At 38.0% G+C, this 23234-nt stretch overlaps 3 pseudogenes across 3 annotated transcripts; 2 read left to right on the top strand and 1 right to left on the bottom strand.

Annotated features, from left to right (window-relative positions):
- Positions 1-19231: 19231 nt before the first annotated feature.
- On the top strand, positions 19232-20578 carry AT5G34412 (annotated as a pseudogene; the record flags this gene model as incomplete). The annotated part of the gene is made up of 1 exon: positions 19232-20578.
- Positions 20579-20702: 124 nt separating this feature from the next.
- AT5G34394 lies at positions 20703-21929 on the bottom strand (annotated as a pseudogene; the record flags this gene model as incomplete). Its single annotated transcript has 1 exon — positions 20703-21929.
- A 342-nt stretch (positions 21930-22271) lies between these two features.
- AT5G34376 lies at positions 22272-23231 on the top strand (annotated as a pseudogene; the record flags this gene model as incomplete). The annotated part of the gene is made up of 1 exon: positions 22272-23231.
- Positions 23232-23234: the final 3 nt, after the last annotated feature.

Raw genomic sequence — 23234 nt, 5'->3', positions numbered from 1 at the left:
TGATTTTTTGTCGACTCTAAATTTTGACCTTTAGTTAAGCGTGCTTGGGCGAGAGTAGTACTAGGATGGGTGACCTCCCGGGAAGCCCTCGTGTTTCATCCTTCTTTTTTTTTAAATTGTTTTTTTTGGTTAAAACTTTATGACTCTATAATTTTTATACCGTGAGGCCAAACTTGGCATGTGATATCTTTTCGGAAAGCGTAAAGAGAGCCCTCCGACGAAAGAAGCAGGACAATGGAACAATTTTATTGACTTTTTGTCGATCCCAAATTTTGACCTTTAAGTACTTTTTCGGGCATATTTGTGATTTGGGCTATATTACGGACACAAAATTACTTGTTCAATCATTGTTTTAGAATTTTTTCATGCTTCAAAGCTCGTTAAGACTAGATGGGGTATCCTACATAGCGGGTGCGACCCACGACGAATGGTTCATCAAGTCTTCAAAAAAGAATATATACGATTGCATTGCATATACTAACGTATGCGATCATACCAGCACTAATACACGAGATCCCATCAGAACTCCGCAGTTAAGCGTGCTTGGGCGAATATTGTACTAGGATGGGTGACCTCCCGGGAAGTCCTCGTGTTGCATCCCTCTTTTTTTTTAATTTGTTTTTTTTGGTTAAAACTTTATGACTCTATAACTTTTATACCGTGAGGCCAAACTAGGCATGTGATACCTTTTCGGAAATCCCAAAGAGAACCCTCCGACGAAAGAAACAGGACAAACGAACTTTTCCTTTGACTTTTTGCCGACCACAAATTTTGACCTTTAAGTACTTTTTCGGGCATTTTTGTGATTTGGGCTAGATTACGGACCCAAAATAACTTGTTCAAGCATTGTTTTAGAATTTTTTCATGCATCAAAGCTCGTTAAGACTAGTTGGGGTATCCCTACACAGCGGGTGGGACCCACGGCGAATGGTTCATCAATTCTTCCAAAAAGAATATATACGATTGCATTGCATATACTAACAGATAAGATCATACCAACACTAATACACCGGATCCCATCAGAACTCCGCAGTTAAGGGGGCTTGGGCGAGAGTAGTACTAGGATGGGTGACCTCCCGGGAAGTCCTCGTGTTGCATCCCTCTTTTTTTTTAATTTTTTTCATTGGTTAAAACTTTATGACTCTATAACTTTTATACAGTGAGGCCAAACTTGGCATGTGATACCTTTTCGGAAAGCCCAAAGAGAGCTCTCCGATGAAAGAAGCAGGACAATGGAACATATCCATTGATTTTTTGTCGACTCCAAATTTTAACCTTTAGTTAAGCGTGCTTGGGCGAGAGTAGTACTAGGATGGGTGACCTCCCGGGAAGTCCTCGTGTTGCATCCCTCTTTTTTTTTAATTTGTTTTTTTTGGTTAAAACTTTATGATTCTATAACTTTTATACCGTGAGGCCAAACTTGGCATGTGATACCTTTTCGGAAAGCCCAAAGAGAGCCCTCCGACGAAAGAAGCAGGACAAACGAACTTTTCCATTGACTTTTTGTCGATCCCAAATTTTGACCTTTAAGTACTTTTTCGGGTATTTTGGGATTTGGGCTATATTACGGACCCAAAATTACTTGTTCAAGCATTGTTTTAGAATTTTTTTCATGATCAAAGCTCGTTAAGACTAGATGGGGTATCCCTACACAGCGGGTGGGACCCACGACGAATGGTTCATCAAGTCTTCAAAAAAGAATATACACCATTGCATTGCCTATACTAACGGATGAGATTATACCAGCACTAATACACCAGATCCCATCAAAACTCCGTAGTTAAGCGTGCTTGGGCGAGAGTAGTACTAGGATTGGTGACCTCAGGGAAGTCCTCGTGTTGCATCCGTTTTTTTTAAATATTTTTCTTTGGTTAAAACTTTATGACTGTATAACTTTTATACAGTGAGGCCAAACTTGGCATGTGATACATTTTCGGAAAGCCCAAAGAGAGCCCTCCGATGAAAGTAGCAGGACAATGGAACATATCAATTGATTTTTTGTCGACTCCAAATTTTGACATTTAGTTAAGCGTGCTTGGGCGAGAGTAGTACTAGGATGGGTGACCTCCCGGGAAGTCCTCGTGTTGCATCCCTCTTTTTTTTTAATTTGTTTTTTTTGGTTAAAACTTTAGGACTCTATAACTTTTATACCGTGAGGCCAAACTTGGCATGTGATACCTTTTCGAATAGCCCAAAGAGAGCCCTCCGACGAAAGAAGCAGGACAAAGGAACTTTTTCATTGACTTTTTGTCGACCCCAAATTTTGACCTTTAAGTACTTTTTCGGGTATTTTTGTGATTTGGGCTATATTACGGATCCAAAATTACTTGTTCAAGCATTGTTTTAGAATTTTATCATGCATCAAAGCTCGTTAAGACTAGATGGGGTATCCCTACACAGCGGGTGGGACCCACGGCGAATGGTTCATCAATTCTTCCAAAAAGAATATATACGATTGCATTGCATATACTAACAGATAAGATCATAGCAGCACTAATACACCGGATCCCATCAGAACTCCGCAGTTAAGCGGGCTTGGGCGAGAGTAGTACTAGGATGGGTGACCTCCCGGGAAGTCTTTGTGTTGCATCACTCTTTTTTTTTAATTTTTTTTATTGGTTAAAACTTTATGACTCTATAACTTTTATACCGTCAGGCCAAACTTGGCATGTGATACCTTTTCGAAAAGCTCAAAGAGAGCCCTACGATGAAAGTAGCAGGACAATGGAACATATCCATTGACTTTTTGTCGACTCCAAATTTTGACCTTTAGTTAAGCGTGCTTGGGCGAGAGTAGTACTAGGATGGGTGACCTCCCGAGAAGTCCTCGTGTTGTATCCCTCTTTGTTTTTAATTTGTTTTTTTTGGTTAAAACTTTATGACTCTATAACTTTTATACCGTGAGGCCAAACTTGACATGTGATACCTTTTCGGAAAGCCCAAAGAGAGCCCTCCGACGAAAGAAGCAGGACAAAGGAACTTTTCCATTGACTTTTTGTCGACCCCAAATTTTGACCTTTAAGTACTTTTTCGGGTATTTTTGTGATTTGGGATATATTACGGACCCAAGATTACTTGTTCAAGCATTGTTTTAGAATTTTTTCAATGCAGCAAAGCTCGTTAAGACTAGATGGGGTATCCCTACACAGCGGGTGGGACCCACGAAGAATGGTTCATCAAGTCTTCAAAAAAGAATATATAAGATTGCATTGCATATACTAACGGATGCGATCATACCAGCACTAATACACCGGATCCCATCAGAACTCCGCAGTTAAGCGGGCTTGGGCGAGAGTAGTATTAGGATGGGAGACCTCCCGGGAAGTCCTCGTGTTGCATCCCTCTTTTTTTTTAATTTGTTTTTTTTGGTTAAAACTTTATGACTCTATAACTTTTATACCGTGAGGCCAAACTTGGCATGTGATACCTTTTCGGAAAGCCCAAAGAGAGCCCTCCGACGAAAGAAGCAGGACAAAGGAACTTTTCCATTGACTTTTTGTCGACCCCAAATTTTGACCTTTAAGTACTTCTTCGGGTATTTTTGTGATTTGGGCTATATTACGGACCCAAAATTACTTGTTCAAGCATTGTTTTAGAATTTTTCCATGCATCAAAGCTCGTTAAGACTAGATGAGGTATCCCTACACAGCGGGTGGAACCTATGGTGAACGGTTCATCAAGTTTTCAAAAAAGAATATATACGATTGCATTGCATATACTAACGGATGCGATCATACCAGCACTAATACACCGGATCCCATCAGAACTCCGCAATTAACCGTGCTTGGGTGAGAGTAATACTAGGATGGGTGACTTCCCGGGAAGTCCTCGTGTTTCATCCCTTTTTTTTCTTTGGTTAAAAGTTTATGACTCTATAACTCTTATAGAGTGAGGCCAAACTTGGCATGTGATACCTTTTCGGAAAGCCCAAAGAGAGCCCTCCGATGAAAGAAGCAGGACAATGGAACTTATCCATTGATTTTTTGTCGACTCCAAATTTTGACCTTTAGTTAAGCGTGCTTGGGCGAGAGTTGTTCTAGGATGGGTGACCTCCCGGGAAGTCCTCGTGTTGCATCCTTTTTTTTTAATTTGTTTTTTTTTGGTTAAAACTTTATAACTCTATAACTTTTAAACCGTGAGGCCAAACTTGGGATGTGATACCTTTTTGGAAAGCCCAAAGATAGCCCTCCGACGAAAGAAGCAGGACAATGGAACATTTCCATTGACTTTTTGTCGACCCCAAATTTTGACCTTTAAGCACTTTTTCGGGCATTTTTGTGATTTGGGCTATATTACGGACCCAAAATTACTTGTTCAAGCATTGTTTTAGAATTTTTTCATGCATCAAAGCTCGTTAACAATAGATGGGGTATCCCTACATAGCGGGTGGAACCCATGGCGAATGGTTTATCAAGTCTTCAAAAAAAAAGGTATACGATTGCATTGCATATACTAACGGATGCGATCATACAAGCACTAATACACCGGATCCCATCAGGACATCGCAGTTAAGCGTGCTTGGGTGAGAGTAGTTCTAGGATGGGTGACCTCACAGGAAGTCCTCGTGTTTCATCCCTCTATTTTTTTTTTATTTTTTTCTTTGATTAAAACTTTATGTCTCTATAACTTTTATACAGTGAGGCCAAACTTGACATGTGATACCTTTTCGTAAAGCCCAAAGAGAGCCCTCAAATGAAAGAAGCAGGACAATGGAACATATCCATTGATTTTTTGTCGACTCCAAATTTTGACCTTTAGTTAACCGCGCTTGGGCGAGAGTTGTTCTAGGATGGGTGACCTCCCGGGAAGTCCTCGTGTTGCATCCCTCTTTTTTTTTAATTTGTTTTTTTTTGTTAAAACTTTATGACTCTATAACTTTTAAACCGTGAGGCCAAACTTGGGATGTGATACCTTTTTGGAAAGCCCAAAGATAGCCCTCCGACGAAAGAAGCAGAACAATGGAACATTTCCATTGACTTTTTGTCGACCCCAAATTTTGACCTTTAAGCACTTTTTCGGGCATTTTTGTGATTTGGGCTATATTACGGACCCAAAATTACTTGTTCAAGCATTGTTTTAGAATTTTTTCATGCATCAAAGCTCGTTAACAATAGATGGGGTATCCCTACATAGCGGGTGGAACCCATGGCGAATGGTTTATCAAGTCTTCAAAAAAAAAGGTATACGATTGCATTGCATATACTAACGGATGCGATCATACAAGCACTAATACACCGGATCCCATCAGGACATCGCAGTTAAGCGTGCTTGGGTGAGAGTAGTTCTAGGATGGGTGACCTCACAGGAAGTCCTCGTGTTTCATCCCTCTATTTTTTTTTTATTTTTTTCTTTGATTAAAACTTTATGTCTCTATAACTTTTATACAGTGAGGCCAAACTTGACATGTGATACCTTTTCGTAAAGCCCAAAGAGAGCCCTCAAATGAAAGAAGCAGGACAATGGAACATATCCATTGATTTTTTGTCGACTCCAAATTTTGACCTTTAGTTAACCGCGCTTGGGCGAGAGTTGTTCTAGGATGGGTGACCTCCCGGGAAGTCCTCGTGTTGCATCCCTCTTTTTTTTTAATTTGTTTTTTTTTGTTAAAACTTTATGACTCTATAACTTTTAAACCGTGAGGCCAAACTTGGGATGTGATACCTTTTTGGAAAGCCCAAAGATAGCCCTCCGACGAAAGAAGCAGAACAATGGAACATTTCCATTGACTTTTTGTCGACCCCAAATTTTGACCTTTAAGCACTTTTTCGGGCATTTTTGTGATTTGGGCTATATTACGGACCCAAAATTACTTGTTCAAGCATTGTTTTAGAATTTTTTCATGCATCAAAGCTCGTTAAGAATAGATGGGGTATCCCTACATAGCGGGTGGAACCCATGGCGAATGGTTTATCAAGTCTTCAAAAAAAAAGGTATACGATTGCATTGCATATACTAACGGATGCGATCATACAAGCACTAATACACCGGATCCCATCAGGACATCGCAGTTAAGCGTGCTTGGGTGAGAGTAGTTCTAGGATGGGTGACCTCACAGGAAGTCCTCGTGTTTCATCCCTCTATTTTTTTTTTATTTTTTTCTTTGATTAAAACTTTATGACTCTATAACTTTTATATAGTGAGGCCAAACTTGACATGTGATACCTTTTCGTAAAGCCCAAAGAGAGCCCTCAAATGAAAGAAGCAGGACAATGGAACATATCCATTGATTTTTTGTCGACTCCAAATTTTGACCTTTAGTTAACCGCGCTTGGGCGAGAGTTGTTCTAGGATGGGTGACCTCCCGGGAAATTCTCGTGTTGCATCCCTCTTTTTTTTAATTTGTCTTTTTTTGGTTAAAACTTTATGACTCTATAACTTTTATACCGTGAGGCCAACCTTAGCATGTGATACCTTTTTGGAAAGCCCAAATAGAGCCCTCCGACGAAAGAAGCAGGACAAAGGAACTTTTCCATTGACTTTTTGTCGACCCTAAGTTTTGACCTTTAAGTACTCTTTCGAGCATTTTTGTGATTTGGGCTATATTACGGACCCAAAATTACACGTTCAAGCATTGTTTTAGATTTTTTTCATGCATCAAAGCTCGTTAAGAATAGATGTGGTATCCCTACATAGCGGGTGGAACCCATGGCGAATGGTTCATCAAGTCTTCAAAAAAGAATATATACGATTGCATTGCATATACTAACGGATGCGATCATACAAGCACTAATACACCGGATCCCATCAGAACTCCGCAGTTAAGCGTGCTTGGACGAGAGTAGAACTACGATGGGTGACCTCCTGGGAAGTCCTCGTGTTGCATCCCTCTTTTTTTTTAATTTTTTTCTTTGGTTAAAACTTTATGACTCTAGAACTTTTATATAGTGAGGCCAAACTTGACATGTGATACCTTTTCGAAAAGCCCAAAGAGAGCCCTCCGATGAAAGAAGCAGGACAATGGAACATATCCATTGATTTTTTGTCAACTCCAAATTTTGACCTTTAGTTAAGCGTGCTTGGGGGAGAGTAGTACTGGGATGATGACCTCCCGGGAAGTCCTCGTGTTGCATCCCTCTTTTTTTTAATTTGTTTTTTTTGGTTAAAACTTTATGACTCAATAACTTTTATACTGTGAGGCAAAACTTGGCATGTGATACCTTTTCGTAAAGCCCAAAGAGAGCCCTCCGACGAAAGAAGCAGGACAAAGGAACTTTTCCATTGACTTTTTGTCGACCCCAAATTTTGACCTTTAAGTACTCTTTCGAGCATTTTTGTGATTTGGGCAATATTACGGACCTAAAATTACTTGTTTAAGCATTGTTTTAGAATTTTTTCATGCATCAAATCTCGTTAAGAATAGATGGGGTATCCCTACATAGCGGATGGAACCCATGGCGAATGGTTCATCAAGTCTTCAAAAAAGAATATATACGATTGCATTGCATATACTAACGGATGCGATCATACAAGCACTAATACACCGGATCCCATCAGAACACCGCAGTTAAGCGTGCTTGGGTGAGAGTAGTACTAGGATGGTTGACCTCCCGGGAAGTCCTCGTGTTTCATCCCTCTTTTTTTTTTTAATTTTTTTCTTTGATTAAAATTTATGACTCTATAACTTTTATACAGTGAGGCCAAACTTGGCATTTGATACCTTTTCGTAAAGCCCAAAGAGAGCCCTCAAATGAAAGAAGCAGGACAATGGAACATATCCATTGATTTTTTGTCGACTCCAAATTTTGACCTTTAGTTAAGCGTGTTTGGGGGAGAGTTGTTCTAGGATGGGTGACCTCCCGGGAAGTCCTCGTGTTGCATCCCTCTTTTTTTTAATTTGTTTTTTTTTGGTTAAAACTTTATGACTATAACTTTCATACCGTGAGGCAAACCTTAGCATGTGATACCTTTTTGGAAAGCCCAAATAGAGCCCTCTAACGAAAGAAGCAGGACAATGGAACAATTCCATTGACTTTTTGTCGACCCCAAATTTTGACCTTTAAGTACTTTTTTGGGCATTTTTGTGATTTGGGCTATATTACGGACCCAAAATTACTTGTTCAAGCATTGTTTTAGAATTTTTTCACGCATCAAAGCTCGTTAAGACTAGATGGGGTATCCCTACATAGCGTGTGGGACCCACGGCGAATGGTTCATCAAGTCTTCAAAAAAGAATATATACGATTGCATTGCATATACTAACGGATGCGATCATACCAGCACTAATACACCGGATCCCATCAGAACTCCGCAGTTAAGCGTGCTTGGGCGAGAGTAGTACTACGATGGGTGACCTCCTGGAAAGTCCTCGTGTTGCATCCCTCTTTTTTTTTAATTTTTTTCTTTGGTTAAAACTTTATGACTCTATAACTTTTATACAGTGAGGCCAAACTTGGCATATGATACCTTTTCGAAAAGCCCAAAGAGAGCCATCCGATGAAAGAAGCAGGACAATGGAACATATCCATTGATATTTTGTCAACTCTAAATTTTGACCTTTAGTTACGCGTGCTTGGGAGAGAGTAGTACTAGGATGGGTTACCTCCCGGGAAGTCCTCGTGTTGCATCCCTCTTTTTTTTTAATTTGTTTTTTTTGGTTAAAACTTTATGACTCTATAACTTTTATACCGTGAGGCCAAACTTGGCATGTGATACTTTTTCGTAAAGCCCAAAGAGAACCCTCCGACGAAAGAAGCAGGATAAAGAAACTTTTCCATTGACTTTTTGTCGACCCCAAATTTTGACCTTTAAGTACTCTTTCGAGCATTTTTGTGATTTGGGCTATATTACGGACCCAAAATTACTTGTTCAAGCATTGTTTTAGAATTTTTTCATGCATCAAAGCTCGTTAAGAATAGATGGGGTATCCCTACATAGCGGGTGGAACCCATGGCGAATGGTTCATCAAGTCTTCAAAAAAGAATATATACGATTGCATTGCATATACTAACGGATACGATCATACAAGCACTAATACACCGAATCCCATCAGAACACCGCAGTTAAGCGTGCTTGGGTGAGAGTAGTACTAGGATGGGTGACCTCGCGGGAAGTCCTCATGTTTCATCCCTCTTTTTTTTTAATTGTTTTTTTTGATTAAAACTTTATGACTCTATAACATTTATACAGTGAGGCCAAACTTGGCATGTGATACCTTTTCGTAAAGCCCAAAGTGAGTCCTCTGATGAAAGAAGTCGGACAATGGAACATATCCATTGATTTTTTGTCGACTCCAAATTTTGACCTTTAGTTAAGCGTGCTTGAGCGAGAGTTGTTCCAGGATGGGTGACCTCCCGGGAAGTCCTCGTGTTGCATCCCTCTTTTTTTTAATTTGTTTTTTTTTTGGTAAAACTTTATGACTCTATAACTTTTATACCGTGAGGCCAACCTTAGCATGTGATACCTTTTTGGAAAGCCCAAAGAGAGCCCTCCGACGAAAGAAGCAGGACAATGGAACCTTTCCATTGACTTTTTGTCGATCCCAAATTTTGACATTTAAGTACTTTTTCGGGCATTATTGTGATTTGGGCTATAGTACGGACCCAAAATTACTTGTTCAAGCATTGTTTTAGATTTTTTTGACGCATCAAAGCTCGTTAAGACTAGATGGGGTATCCCTACATAGCGGGTGGGACCCACGGCGAATGGTTCATCAAGTCTTCAAAAAACAATATATACAATTGCATTGCATATACTAACAGATGCGATCATACCAGCACTAATACACCGTATCCCATCAGAACTCCGCAGTTAAGCGTGCGTGGGCGAGAGTAGTACTACGATGGGTGACCTCCTGGGAAGTCCTCGTGTTGCATCCCTCTTTTTTTAAATTTTTTTTTCTTTGATTAAAACTTTATGACTCTATAACTTTTATACAGTGAGGCCAAACTTGGCATGTGATACCTTTTCGAAAAGCCCAAAGAGAGCCATCCGATGAAAGAAGCAGGACAATGGAACATATCCATTGATTTTTTGTCAACTCCAAATTTTGACCTTTAGTTAAGCGTGCTTGGGGGAGAGTAGTACTAGGACGGGTGACCTCCCGGGAAGTCCTCGTGTTGCATCCCTTTTTTTTTTAATTTGTTTTTTTTGGTTAAAACTTTATGATTCTATAACTTTTATACCGTGAGGCCAAACTTGGCATGTGATACCTTTTCGTAAAGCCCAAAGAGAGCCCTCCGACGAAAGAAGCAGGACAAAGGAACTTTTCCATTGACTTTTTGTCGATCCCAAATTTTGACCTTTAAGTACTCTTTCGAGCATTTTTGTGATTTGGGCTATATTACGGACCCAAAATTACTTGTTCAAGCATTGTTTTAGAATTTTTTCATGCATCAAAGCTCGTTAAAAATAGATGGGGTATCCCTACATAGCGGGTGGAACCCATGGCGAATGGTTCATCAAGTCTTTAAAAAAGAATATATACGATTGCATTGCATATACTAACGGATGCGATCATAAAAGCACTAATACACCGGATCCCATCAGAACACCGCAGTTAAGCGTGCTTGGGTGAGAGTAGTACTAGTATGGGTGACCTCCCGGGAAGTCCTCGTGTTTCATTCTTTTTTTTTTTTAAATTTTTTTCTTTGATTAAAACTGTATGACTCTATAACTTTTATACAGTGAGGCCAAACTTGGCATTTGATACCTTTTCGTAAAGCCCAAAGAGAGCCCTCAAATGAAAGAAGCAGGACAATGGAACATATCCATTGTTTTTTGTCGACTCCAAATTTTGACCTTTAGTTAAGCGTGCTTGGGGGAGAGTTGTTCTAGGATGGGTGACCTCCCGGGAAGTCCTCGTGTTGCATCCCTCTTTTTTTTAATTTATTTTTTTTTTGGTTAAAACTTTATGACTCTATAACTTTTATACCGTGAGGTCAAACTTGGCATGTGCTACCTTTCAGAAAGCCCAAAGAGAGCCTTCCAACGAAAGAAGCAGGACAATGGAACTATTTTATTGACTTTTTGTCAACCCCAAATTTTGACCTTTAAGTACTTTTTTGGGCATTTTTGTGATTTGGGTTATATTACAGACCCAAAATTACTTGTTAAAGCATTGTTCTAGAATTTTTTCATGCATCAAAGCTCGTTAAGACTAGATGGCGTATCCCTACATAGCGGGTGGGACCCATGACGAATGGTTCATCAAGTCTTCAAAAAAGAATATATACGATTGCATTGCATATACTAACGGATGCGATCATACGAGCACTAATATACTGGATCCCATCAAAACTCCGCAGTTAAGCGTGCTTGGGCGAGAGTAGTACTACAATGGGTGACCTCCCGGGAAGTCCTCGTGTTGCATCCCTCTTTTTTCTTAATTTTTTTCTTTGATTAAAACTTTATGACTCTATAACTTTTATACAGTGAGGCCAAACTTGGCATATGATACCTTTTCGGAAAGCCGAAAGAGAGCCCTCCGATGAAAGAAGCAGGACAATGGAACATATGCATTGATTTTTTGTCGACTCCAAATTTTGACCTTTAGTTAAGTGTGCTTGGGCGAGAGTAGTACTAGGATGGGTCACCTCCCGGGAAGTCCTCGTGTTGCAACCCTCTTTTTTTTAATTTCTTTTTTTTGGTTAAAACTTTATGACTCTATAACTTTTATACAGTGAGGCCAAACTTGGCATGTGATACCTTTTTGTAAAGCCCAAAGAGAGCCCTCCGACGAAAGAAGCATGACAATGGAGCCTTTCCATTGACTTTTTCTGGACCCCAGATTTTGACCTTTAAGTACTTTTTCGGGCATTTTTGTTATTTGGGCTATATTACGGACCCAAAATTACTTGTTCAAACATTGTTTTAGAATTTTTTCACGCTTCAAAGCTCGTTAAGACTAGATGGGGTATCCCTACATAGAGGGTGGGACCCACGGCGAATTATCTGTTTCGTAACTTATTTTAGAACTTGTTTGAAAATATCAATCATGACAATGAAAGTACATGGAAATGATGATATAGATTAGGTTTTTTGAATGTTTAGTTTGTAAATTTCAAAATTGATATGTTTGGTTATGATTTTATATCTAATATCGATCAAATTAAAGTATCAACGTCTAAGAAAACATGTAAACAGACCAAACTTTAGAATTTCGAAACGCAAAAATCGAGAGTTAGTAATACGTAGGTAATTGATTGCAAAGTGCGACTGTTTTCTTTTTTCGTCGCAAATAAGTTGCAAAGAGCGACTGTTCTGTGACGTTTTGGAAAACTTAAGAAGACAAACTTTTGAAATACACATAGTTTGATCCAATCTATTGATAAAAAATTCTGAAAGCACCCACTTTAGTTATATAAAGTACGTACAGAACTTTAGGTATATAAATTATCGGTTTCGTAACTTATTTTAGAACTTGTTTGAAAATATGAATCATGACAATGAAAGAACATTGAACTTATGATATAGATCAGGGTTTTTGAATGTTTAGTTTGTAAATTTCAGAACTGATATGTTTGGTTATGTTTTTATATCTAATATTGATCAAATTAAAGTATCAACGTCTAAGAAAACATGTAAACAGACCAAACTTTAGAATTTCGAAACGCAAAAATCGAGAGTTAGTAATACGTAGGTAATTGGTTGCAAAGTGCGACTGTTTCCTTTTTTCGTCGCAAATATGTTGCAAAGAGCGACTATTTTGTGACGTTTTGGAAAACTTCAGAAGACAAACTTTTGAAATCCACATAGCTTGATCGAATCTATTGATAAAAAATTATTGAAAAGCACCCATTTTTATGATATATAGTACATACAGAACTTTAGATATATAGATCATCGGTTTCGTAATTTATTTTAGAACTTGTTTAAAAATATCGATCATGACAATGAAAGAACATGGAACTTATGATATAGATTAGGTTTTTTTGAATGTTTAGTTTGTAAATTTCAGAATTGAAGTGTTTGGTTATGTTCTTATAGCTTATATCGATCAAATTAAAGTATCAACGTCTAAGAAAACATATAAACAGACCAAACTTTAAAATTTCGAAACGCAAAAATGGAGAGTTGGTAATACGTAAGTAATTGGTTGCAAAGTGCGACTGTTTTCTTTTTTCGTCGCAAATAAGTTGCAAAGAGCGACTGTTCTGTGACGTTTTGGAAAACTTGAGAAGACAAACTTTTGAAATACACATAGTTTGATCCAATCTATTGATAAAAATTATTGAAAAGCACCCAGTTTAGTGATATAGAGTACATACAAAACTTTAGGTATATAAATCATTGGTTTCATAACTTATTTTAAAATTATTTTGAAAATATCAATCATGACAATGAAAGAACCTGGAACTTATCATATAGATTAGGTTTTTTTGAATGTTTAGTTTTTAAAATTCAGAATTCGAGTGTTTGGTTATGTTTTTATATCTAATATCGATCAAATTAAAATATCAATGTATAAGAAAACATATAAACAAACCAAAACTTTAAAATTTTAAAATGCAAAATTCGAGAGTTGGTAATACGTAGGTAATTGGTTGAAAGTGCGACTGTTTTCTTTTTTCGTCGCAAATAAGTTGCAAAGAACGACTGTTTTGTGACATTTTGGAAAACTTCAGAAGATAAACTTTTGAAATCCACATAGTTTGATCATATCTATTGATAAATATTACTGAAAAGCATCCATTTTACAGATATAGAGTACATGCAGAACTTGAAGTATATAAATCATCGGTTTCGTAACTTATTTTAGAACTTGTTTAAAAATATCAATCATGACAATGAAAGAACATGGAACTTATGATATAGATTAGGTTTTTTGAATGTTTAGTTTGTAAAAATATTCACAATTGATATGTTTGGTTATGGTTTTATATCTACTATCGATCAAATTAAAGTATCGACTTCTAAGAAAACATATAAACAAACCAAAACTTTAAAATTTCAAATTGCAAAAATCGAGAGTTGGTAATACGTAGGTAATTGGTTGCAAAGTGCGGCTGTTTTTGTTTTTCTCGCAAATAAGTGTCAAAGAGCAACTGTTCTGTTAAGTTTTGGAAAACTTCAGAAGACAAACTTTTGAAATCCAAATAGTTTGATCCAATCAATTGATAAAAATTAATGAAAAGCATCCATTTTAGAGATATAGAGTACATACAGAACTTTAGGTATATAAATCATCGGTTTTGTAACTTATTTTAGATCTTGTTTAAAAATTTCAATCATGACATTGAAAGAACGTGGAACTTATGATATAGATGAGGTTTTTTTGAATATTTTGTTTGTAAATTTCAGAATTGAAGTGTTGGTTATGTTTTTATATCTAATATCGATCAAATTAAAGTATCAACGTCTAAGAAAACATATAAACAGACCAAACTTTAAAATTTCAAAACGCAAAGATGGAGAGTTGGTAATACGTAGGTAATTGGTTGCAAACTGCGACTGTTTTTTTTTTTTTGTCGCAAATAAGTTGCAAAGAGCGACTGTTCTGTGAAGTTTTGGAAAACTTCAGAAGACAAACTTTTGAAATCCACATAGTTTGATCCAATCTATTGATAAAAGATACTGAAAAGCACCCATTTTAGAGATATAGAGTACATACAAAACTTTAGGTATATAAATCATCGGTTTCGTAACTTATTTTAGATCTTGTTTAAAAATATCAATCATGACAATGAAAAAACATGGAACTTATGATATAGATTAGTTTTTTTTTAATATTTAGTTTGTAAATTTCAGAATTGAAGTGTTTGGTTATGTTTTTATATCTAATATCCATCGAATTAAACAATCAACGTCTAAGAAAACATATAAACAGACCAAACTTTAAAATGTCGAAACGCAAAAATTAAGAGTTGGTAATACGTACGTAATTGGTTGCAAAGTGCGACTTTTTTCTTTTTTCGTCGCAAATAAGTTGCAAAGAGCGACTGTTCTGTGACGTTTTGGAAAACTTCAAAAGACAAACTTTTGAAATACACATAGTTTGATCCAATCTATTGATAAAAATTACTGAAAAACACCCATTTTAGTGATATGAAGTACATACAAAATTTGGGTATATAAATTATCGGTTTCGTAACTTATTTTAGAACTTGTTTGAAAATATCAATCATGACAAAGAAAGAACATGGAACTTATAATATAGATTAGGTTTTTTGAATGTTTAGTTTGTAAATTTCAGAATTGATATGTTTGGTTATGTTTTTATATATACTATCGATCAAATTAAAGTATCAACGTATAAGAAAACATATAAACAGACCAAAACTTTAAAATTTTGAAATGCAAAAATTGAGAGTTAGTAATACGTAGGTAATTGGTTGCAAAGTGCGATTGTTTTCTTTTTTCGTCGCAAATAAGTTACAAAGAGCGACTGTTTTGTGACGTTTTGGAAAACTTGAGAAGATAAACTTTTGAAAAACACATAGTTTGATCCAATCTATTGATAAAAATTATTGAAAAGCACCCAGTTTAGTGATATAGAGTACATACAGATCTTTAGGTATATAAATCATTGGTTTCATAACTTATTTTAGAACTTGTTTGAAAATATCAATCATGAAAATGAAAGAACATGGAACTTATCATATAGATTAGGTTTATTTGAATGTTTAGTTTGTAAAATTCAGAATTCGAGTGTTTGGTTATGTTTTTTATATGTAATATCGATCAAACTAAAGTATCAACGTATAAGAAAACATATAAACAGACCAAAACTTTAAAATTTCAAAATACAAAAATCGAGGGTTGGTAATACGTAGGTAATTGGTCGCAATTTGCGATGAATTTGCGACCATTATTCTTTCTTCGCAAAAACGTCCGAATAGAGTCGCTTAATTGTGACTGTTTTCCGACAACTAAGATCCATCGTTAATTAGCGACTGTTTTGCATCTACTTATATCGTGGTCGTTGTACAGTCACAAAATCGTCACATAGAAGTCACTATATTTTGTGACTGAATAAAAGGTCACAACTAACCGTCCCAAAATGCAGGTTTTCTTGTAGTATAGTCAAGTTGTAAATTCAAAGTGGGGTGCGTTCTTACTTCAGAGAAACAATCGGTTATGCAGCTGAGAACAAACAACCTGGGCATTGAACTTACTTCACTGAATTTAAATGCTCATAGGTTTAAAATCATCATTATCCCCCTATGCAAATGAGCAATCCTAAATGCAAGATCACTATATACAATCGTAAAATGCAATGCAATCTACTTGACACTCTGTTTTTGTGAAATGATTTTCTGAAAAATTTCAAAAATTTATGGTTTTTTCTATGCCTTAGATGATGCAAAATTTGAGTTAAGAAAAGGAACACAATGTGAAATACGTTTTGAACTCTCCCTCAAACTTAAATTACACAGTTAATAAAAATCTGAAAGAGAATTCAAGACCAAAACAAACAACAAACAAATAAAAATAAAAAGCTATATATGGTACATACAATAGTGGTGGTGGTGTTACCTCACCACTAGACAGAGACGAAATCGTCCATACTCTCTTGAGTATAAGCAGGAACTGATGTTGAAGCGGGCAGATTTTGCTCGTCATCTCCGGTCTAGTAGGTGGTCTAGCGTGTGGATGCTCTCCTCTGCCTTCTTCTTGGACTCTCAGGTCGGAGATCACTTCTCGAGGCTCAAATGATGAAGCTCGGGGTTGGTCAATCCTGTCAGCCCTTCTTGCAGTTGAACTCGTGGATCCGCTTCTTCTTACTTTGGGAATGGGGGACGGGGGCCTTGGCTTGCTCTGGAAGTCTTTGATTTGAGCAGCCATGTCCTTTAGTGACTTCTATATGGTCTTCATCTTCTTCTTAAAACCCTTCATCGTTTTGCTGTGAAGATTGATATAATCCTATTTTTACTGCTTTTAGCTATGATTTAGGATAGGTTTTAGAGTCCTTTTGTTATTTCTAGAGTCGTTTCTAGTCATTTTCAAGTCTTTATATGTTTGGGATGCATTTAGAGATTATGGAGCATTCTGGAGCAAAACAGACAACTTAAGTTGCAAAAGTAGTCCGCACACCAAAATCCGCGTAGGTGTCGAACGACACCACCCCTGGTGTCGTGCGACACTAATACCACACGGCTATTCCAAGACGCAACTTATTGATGTTTTGAAGATTTTCAAATTCGGCCCAAAACTTTCTCTTATTTCTAAAGAAGACCCATCACGTTTTTTAGGTAATATATATAGTTTTAAAGGTCATTGTTTATACCTAAGCTTGGAGAGCCTATTCTCCTCATCTCTTTTGTACTTTGGGAGCAAAACCCTACGGAGACTCCCTTTGGAGAAGATCTTCTTTACTCGTTCTCTTGCTATTATTGATTTCTTATTCAGATTATGATTTGTGTTTCTTTGATCATGAATGTCTGAGTAATCCACTTGTTAGGTTTAGGGTTTCTCATTAGGGATTCATATAGTTTAATAGATTGCCCCATGAGAAACCCTAAACCTAACAAGTGGATTACTCAGACATGATCAAAGAAACACAAATCATAATCTTAATAGGAAATCAATAGTCAATATATCATGAGAAAAACTAAGAAAGATCTTCTGTAAAGGGAATCTTGATAACACGGCTTTTTAGCCCATTTAGCTTTTGTTTCTTATGTTTCAGAGAGCATTTGTGGCCATCTTAGAGCCAATAAGAGGAGAAACACATATTCTAGGTGCCAAGAAGGTTTTAAGAGTTTTGAAGCTATTAGTATCAAAAGATGATCATTCCGGCCGAGTTCTTCCCCATCACGGCAACGAGATATTTTGGTATGCATTGAAAGCTAGAAGATTCAAGATTCACGTCGAATTTGAATTGAAGCAATCCACGAAGCTGTTTGGAAGATATGACCCAAAGATTGAAGACATGTCAAGAACCGGCTATTTGGAAATAATAAGTCCAAAACACATCCGGCCGAAGAGACTTGAACCCAAGCAGCTCCGAGTAGCTCACCACCAACCATTAGGTCACGCCCAAGTCCATCCCTCTTTGTGCCGCCATCATTAGGCTCTAGTGGCGGACCCAGCAAAGAAATTATATGGGTGCAAAATGTAGCCAGATAGAATCGAACCTGCCACCTTCAGCATTTAATGGGGGCACTTCCTACCATTTTGCTACTTTAACTACACTGCATAAGCTAAAAACTTTGATTATCTATATATTATTGGGGGCAATTGCCCCAACAAGCCATAACGTGGGTCCGCCCCTATTAGGCTCTAGTGGCGGACCCAACAAAGAAATTATGTGGGTGCAAAATGTAGCCAGATAGAATCGAACCTGCCACCTTCAGCATTTAATGGGGGCACTTCCTACCATTCTGCTACTTTAACTACAGTGCTTAAGCTAAAAACTTTGATTATCTATATATTCTTGGGGGCAACTGCCCCCACAAGCCATAACGTGGTCCGCCCCTGTTAGGCTCCTGCCCTGAAGCCCACTACTCGGCCCGATCACTTACTTATTCTAAGCCCTAACCCTACGTGTGCCTTCATCACCAGCAAACCTTAGCCGTCGCCAAGAGCTGCTCACTCGCCGCCGCACCTCTTTAATCTTGAAGAACACCATCTCTCTCTTTCTCTTTCTCGTTTTAGTGTAAGACTCTTTAAGGTGGAGCTTTGCCTCTTGTATTCTACATTCAAAAAAGTAATCTCTAAACCCTTTTTAAGTTTTATTCATCTTTTCGTTATGGTTTACTCAACCCAACTTTTGATTAGCTCCTTTGCCATGAGCGAGTAGATCTCTAGTTGGGTTTAAGGGGGTTTCAAAGGGGAATTCATGGGGACTAATAGATCGAAAATCTAGGTTGGCGGTTTCTATGACTTTGTTTGATCGTTTACACTATTCTTTCTAGTTGAGTTGAATCTTAATGCTTGTATGTCCGGAACGCCACCTAGTACTTAACCTTAGTGTTGGTGTTGGATCCCGCACAGAAAGTCCGGGACCAACCAAAGATTGCCATATGGATAGAGGAGGCCCACAAGAAATGAGGCCCAATAGTTTCCTTAGTCGAAGAGAAGAATGCAGGCGAAGTGGTCGTACCGTGAGGTGAATATAAAGTCGAGGTCAGAAGTAGCTGGTCTAAAAGGCTGTTGGGCTGGGAAGTCGAAGCCCATGAAGCTTGGAGTTAATTCAAATTCGAGCATTTGAACAGTAAATTCGACGACCGAAACGGATACATTTAAGATAGAATAATTATGTGTAATTGAGAATTAAGTGTAATTCTTAGGTATAAGTAATAGGGCCAAGGGCCATGAAAGACACACGCATTTTTGTGTAAACTTACTATAGCCATTTCAATATCGATTCATAAGCTTTTTCTACTCAATTTTTGTCCTCAAGAAAAATCCTTCTCACTAAATAAATAAATACTTGCGTGTGTGAATCCAATATCCATATTTTGGAGCCGTCTGTGGGGACGGAGGATTATTGAGTTGTCAGATTTTCTATACCGCATTTTTGAGATAACAAGCAATGGCCGGAGAGGACGTCATCAGCGCATCGTTAGCCGAAACTCTCAAACCATGCAACAAACTATGTCGGAAATAACGCAAAAATTCTCGGATGTGGAAAGGGCTGTTGAAACACTGCAAGCAAACCAAGTATCTCTTAGTCAAAATGTCAATACTATACAATCTCGTGTTTGTTCCGTGAGTGCAGAGAATCCTGTCGGAGTTCGGAGGACTATTTTCAATTCACCAAGCTCCCTTGTGCGAAATGGAATCAGTGGATAAACAACTCCAGATGCCGCTAACGCAGTGGTTCAACCGGAAGATTGGGAAACACAGCTCGTAAGCGAAGATCAGTTCGCAGATCAGCATGAGCAAGAAAACCTCTACCAGCTCGTGACCATGAGGAAGGTGAGGCGGGAAATGAAGGAAATGAGGTCGAAGTTCCATCAGGCCACGAGTTCAGAGCTGGATATCAACCGGGTCATCAAAAAAGCTAGGCGACCACCCTTCATCCCGCAAATCGCGAGTTTGAGAATCAGGGATTCTCGGAAGCTTAATCTAGAAATGTACAATGGTTTAGAGGATCCAAAAAGTTATCTCGCAGCTTTTCTAATTGTTGCAAGACGGGTTGACTTGGATGAAGCTGAAAAAGATGCGAGATACTACAAACTCTTTTCTGAAAATCTGAGCAGATAAGCGCTGATGTGGTTTACCTAGTTGGAAACAGGGTCAATCAGTAACTTCAACGAATTGTCAACCGTGTTCTTGAAACAGTATTCCATTCTTATGGATAAAAGCATTTCAGACACCGATCTTTTTCACAAGGGTCGAATGAATCACTTCGGACTTTTATCACTAAGTTCAAGAATGTACTTTCGAAGCTCCCAAGGATTTCGCAACACTTAGCTTTGTCAGCCTTACGGAAAGGTTTGTGGCACGACTCAAGATTCAAAGAGGATTTAATACTTCTCAAGCCGGACACAATTCAAGATGTGCTTTTCCAAGCAAACAACTAGATGGAAGTAGAAGATGGAAAAAAAAGCTTTGCGAAAAGGAATAAGCCAACAAAACCGGCGGTCACCTTCCCTACCAAGAAATTCGAACCCTCAAAAAATCAAGGACCAAGGAAGTTCGGATCACAACCTTTCAACAATAACGTCGAGAAATAGTTCCAAGGAAAGGGAAAATCAAACATAGTGTCTTTAAAAGGCAACTCGTGTAACTATGGGCCAGCGGAGACCTTTCCAAATTCAACATAGATTATTTCATGAAGAAATATCACGAAGCAAGGGATAACTCCAAAGTTCAAAACAAAAGACCGAGGTACGTGCGCTTTGGTAGTCTTTCTCTGTAAGCCATTCTACGAGCATTTCACCACTTGGACGGCCGACGTGCACAAGTAATTTTGGGTCCTTCATCGAATCTTCTTAACCTGATTCATGTAATTGATTTTAATTCTGAAGTATAGATTGCGAATCGTAAAATAAATAGTTATATTTACCTTGATTTTGTTTGTATATGATCGGCAAAGTAGTGTTCTGAAAAATATGCAATCTCGTCATTGAAATATGACTCAACAATTGATCTTGCCGCATATCTTTTGTTCTTTGCTTTTCCTTTCAACTTTTTGAAAAACCTCTCAAATGGGTACATCCACCGATATTGGACAGAGCTACCCAATTCAGCTTCGTATGGGAGATGGATAGGTAGGTGTTCCATAACATCAAAAAATGATGGTGGAAAGATCTTTTCCAAGATCTTTTCCAAGATCTTTTCCAAGATCTTTTCCAAGTTACAGATTATTAAAACTATGTTTTGTTTGAGAATTTGTACCCGACTTTTCTATAAAGTTCTCGAACATAAGTCCCGGAAAAATGCTCCAATCCCTAATATATATATATATGTTTAAGTTAAATCAGAGGTTTAAAAAAGTGTGGCAAATTAAAAAACATATATTGTACCTGATAATGCAAGGTGGACATTCCGGTCGAGGAGTTCAGCAAAGATAAATGGCAGTAGTCGCTCCATAAAAACATGACAATCATGACTCTTAATGCCTGAAAACTTTCCATTCTCCATGTCTACACAAGTAGCCAAATCTGAAGAATAACCATCTGGGAACTTAACCTCATGTATCACACATGATAATAAACTCTTTTTGGCTTCTTCGGTTAATGCATACGCTGAAAATGGAGCTTTACCCTGACTATCAATATGTAAGTCTGACCGAGAACAAAAATTTTCAATATCCAATCTTGACATGATATTATCTTTTGATTTACCCTTAACACTCATGAGAGTGTTCATGATGTTGTCAAGAAAATTCTTTTCTGTATGCATCACATCAATATTATGTCGAAGATTGAGGTCCTTCCAGTAAGACAACTCCCACAAGATGCTTTCCTTGTGCCAATTATGTTCCTTTCCATAGCCTAGCATCTTCTTTTCATGACCGTTCCCACCAACGTCCTTCGTTTTTGCTGGATTTACACTAGCCAACCGCTCGGAAAACGTTTTCCAATCATATTATACGACAATTATGCGACTATGTTACGACAAAGGCAAAATAGTCGTATTATCGTCGCCGAATGTACGACTATTGTTTGTAGTCGGATACGTAGTCGTCAAAGTACGACTACTTTACGACTACATATTGTTCTCAGTAATGTTGTCGTCCGATAGTCGTAATTGGACGACTATGTACCGACTAAATATTGTAGTCGCTAAAATACGACTATGTAACGACTAATTGTACTGTTGTCGTAAAGTCGTTGTCCAGCAGTCGTAAGTTAGTCGCAAAAAAGGACGACTACATTGTTAGTCGCCTTTCGTAGTCGTCGTTTGTCTGTTTTCTTGTAGTGGGTTGACTAACGAAGAAGCACCAAGAAGTTCAAAGGGAAAGATCAATGTGATTCTTGGAAGCTCCAAACTTTGCCGCGATTCAGTTAGTGCTATTAAAAAGCATAGGCAAAATGTTCTACTTAAATCAAGTTTGAGTGAAGAAGTGAACTACCAAGGCGCTTCAATATAATTTGACGAGGAAGAAACGCGGCACCTTCAAAGACCTCACGATGACGCTCTAGTCATTATGCTGGACGTGGCTAACTTTGAAGTGTCAAAAATTCTCGTCGATACAGGTCGTTTGGTTGATCTGATCTTTCTAGGTACTTTGGAAAGAAAGGGAATTAGTAGGGCAGATGTAGTTGGACCTCCGTCTCCTTTGGTACCTTTCACGAGCGAATCAGCCATGTCTCTTGGAACAATCAAGTTACCTGTTTTAGCTTGAAAAATGTCAAAGATTGTGGACTTTGTCGTTTTTGACAAACCGGCGGCTTACAACATCATCCTCGGAACCCCTTGGATTTATGAAATGAAGGCAGTCCCCTCTACGTATCATCAATGCATCAAATTCCCAACTCCAAGCGGAGTGGAAACAATTTGGGGAGACCAAGAAGCTTTGCGGACATGTTATCTAACTAGCCACCGTTTGAAGGTCCAATAGCAATTAACAAAGCCCGCAAAGAAAGGGATAGTCCCAAGATTTTCTAGTGGGCAGAAGATGGACGATGTCGTGATCGAAGTAATATTAGAAGAAGACAAACCAAATCGAAAAGTTTGAATTGGAGCCACTCTAATTGGCGAAATAAAAGAAGCTTTGGTTGAGCTTTTGAAGAAAAACAAAGCATCATTTGCATGGTCAGCAGCAGACATGCCTGACATAGACCCAAGCATAATCTGTCATGAGCTAAACGTGGATCCAAGCTTCAAACCTGTAAAACAAAAAAAGAAGGAAACTCGGAGTGGAACGAGCAAAAGCGGTAAACGAAGAAGTGGATAAGCTT

This window comes from Arabidopsis thaliana, chromosome 5 (assembly GCF_000001735.4).
Source record: "Arabidopsis thaliana chromosome 5, partial sequence".
NCBI classification, from domain to species: domain Eukaryota; kingdom Viridiplantae; phylum Streptophyta; class Magnoliopsida; order Brassicales; family Brassicaceae; genus Arabidopsis; species Arabidopsis thaliana.
Note: the sequence above shows the minus strand (reverse complement) of the source record. Positions and strands in the feature narration are given on the sequence as shown.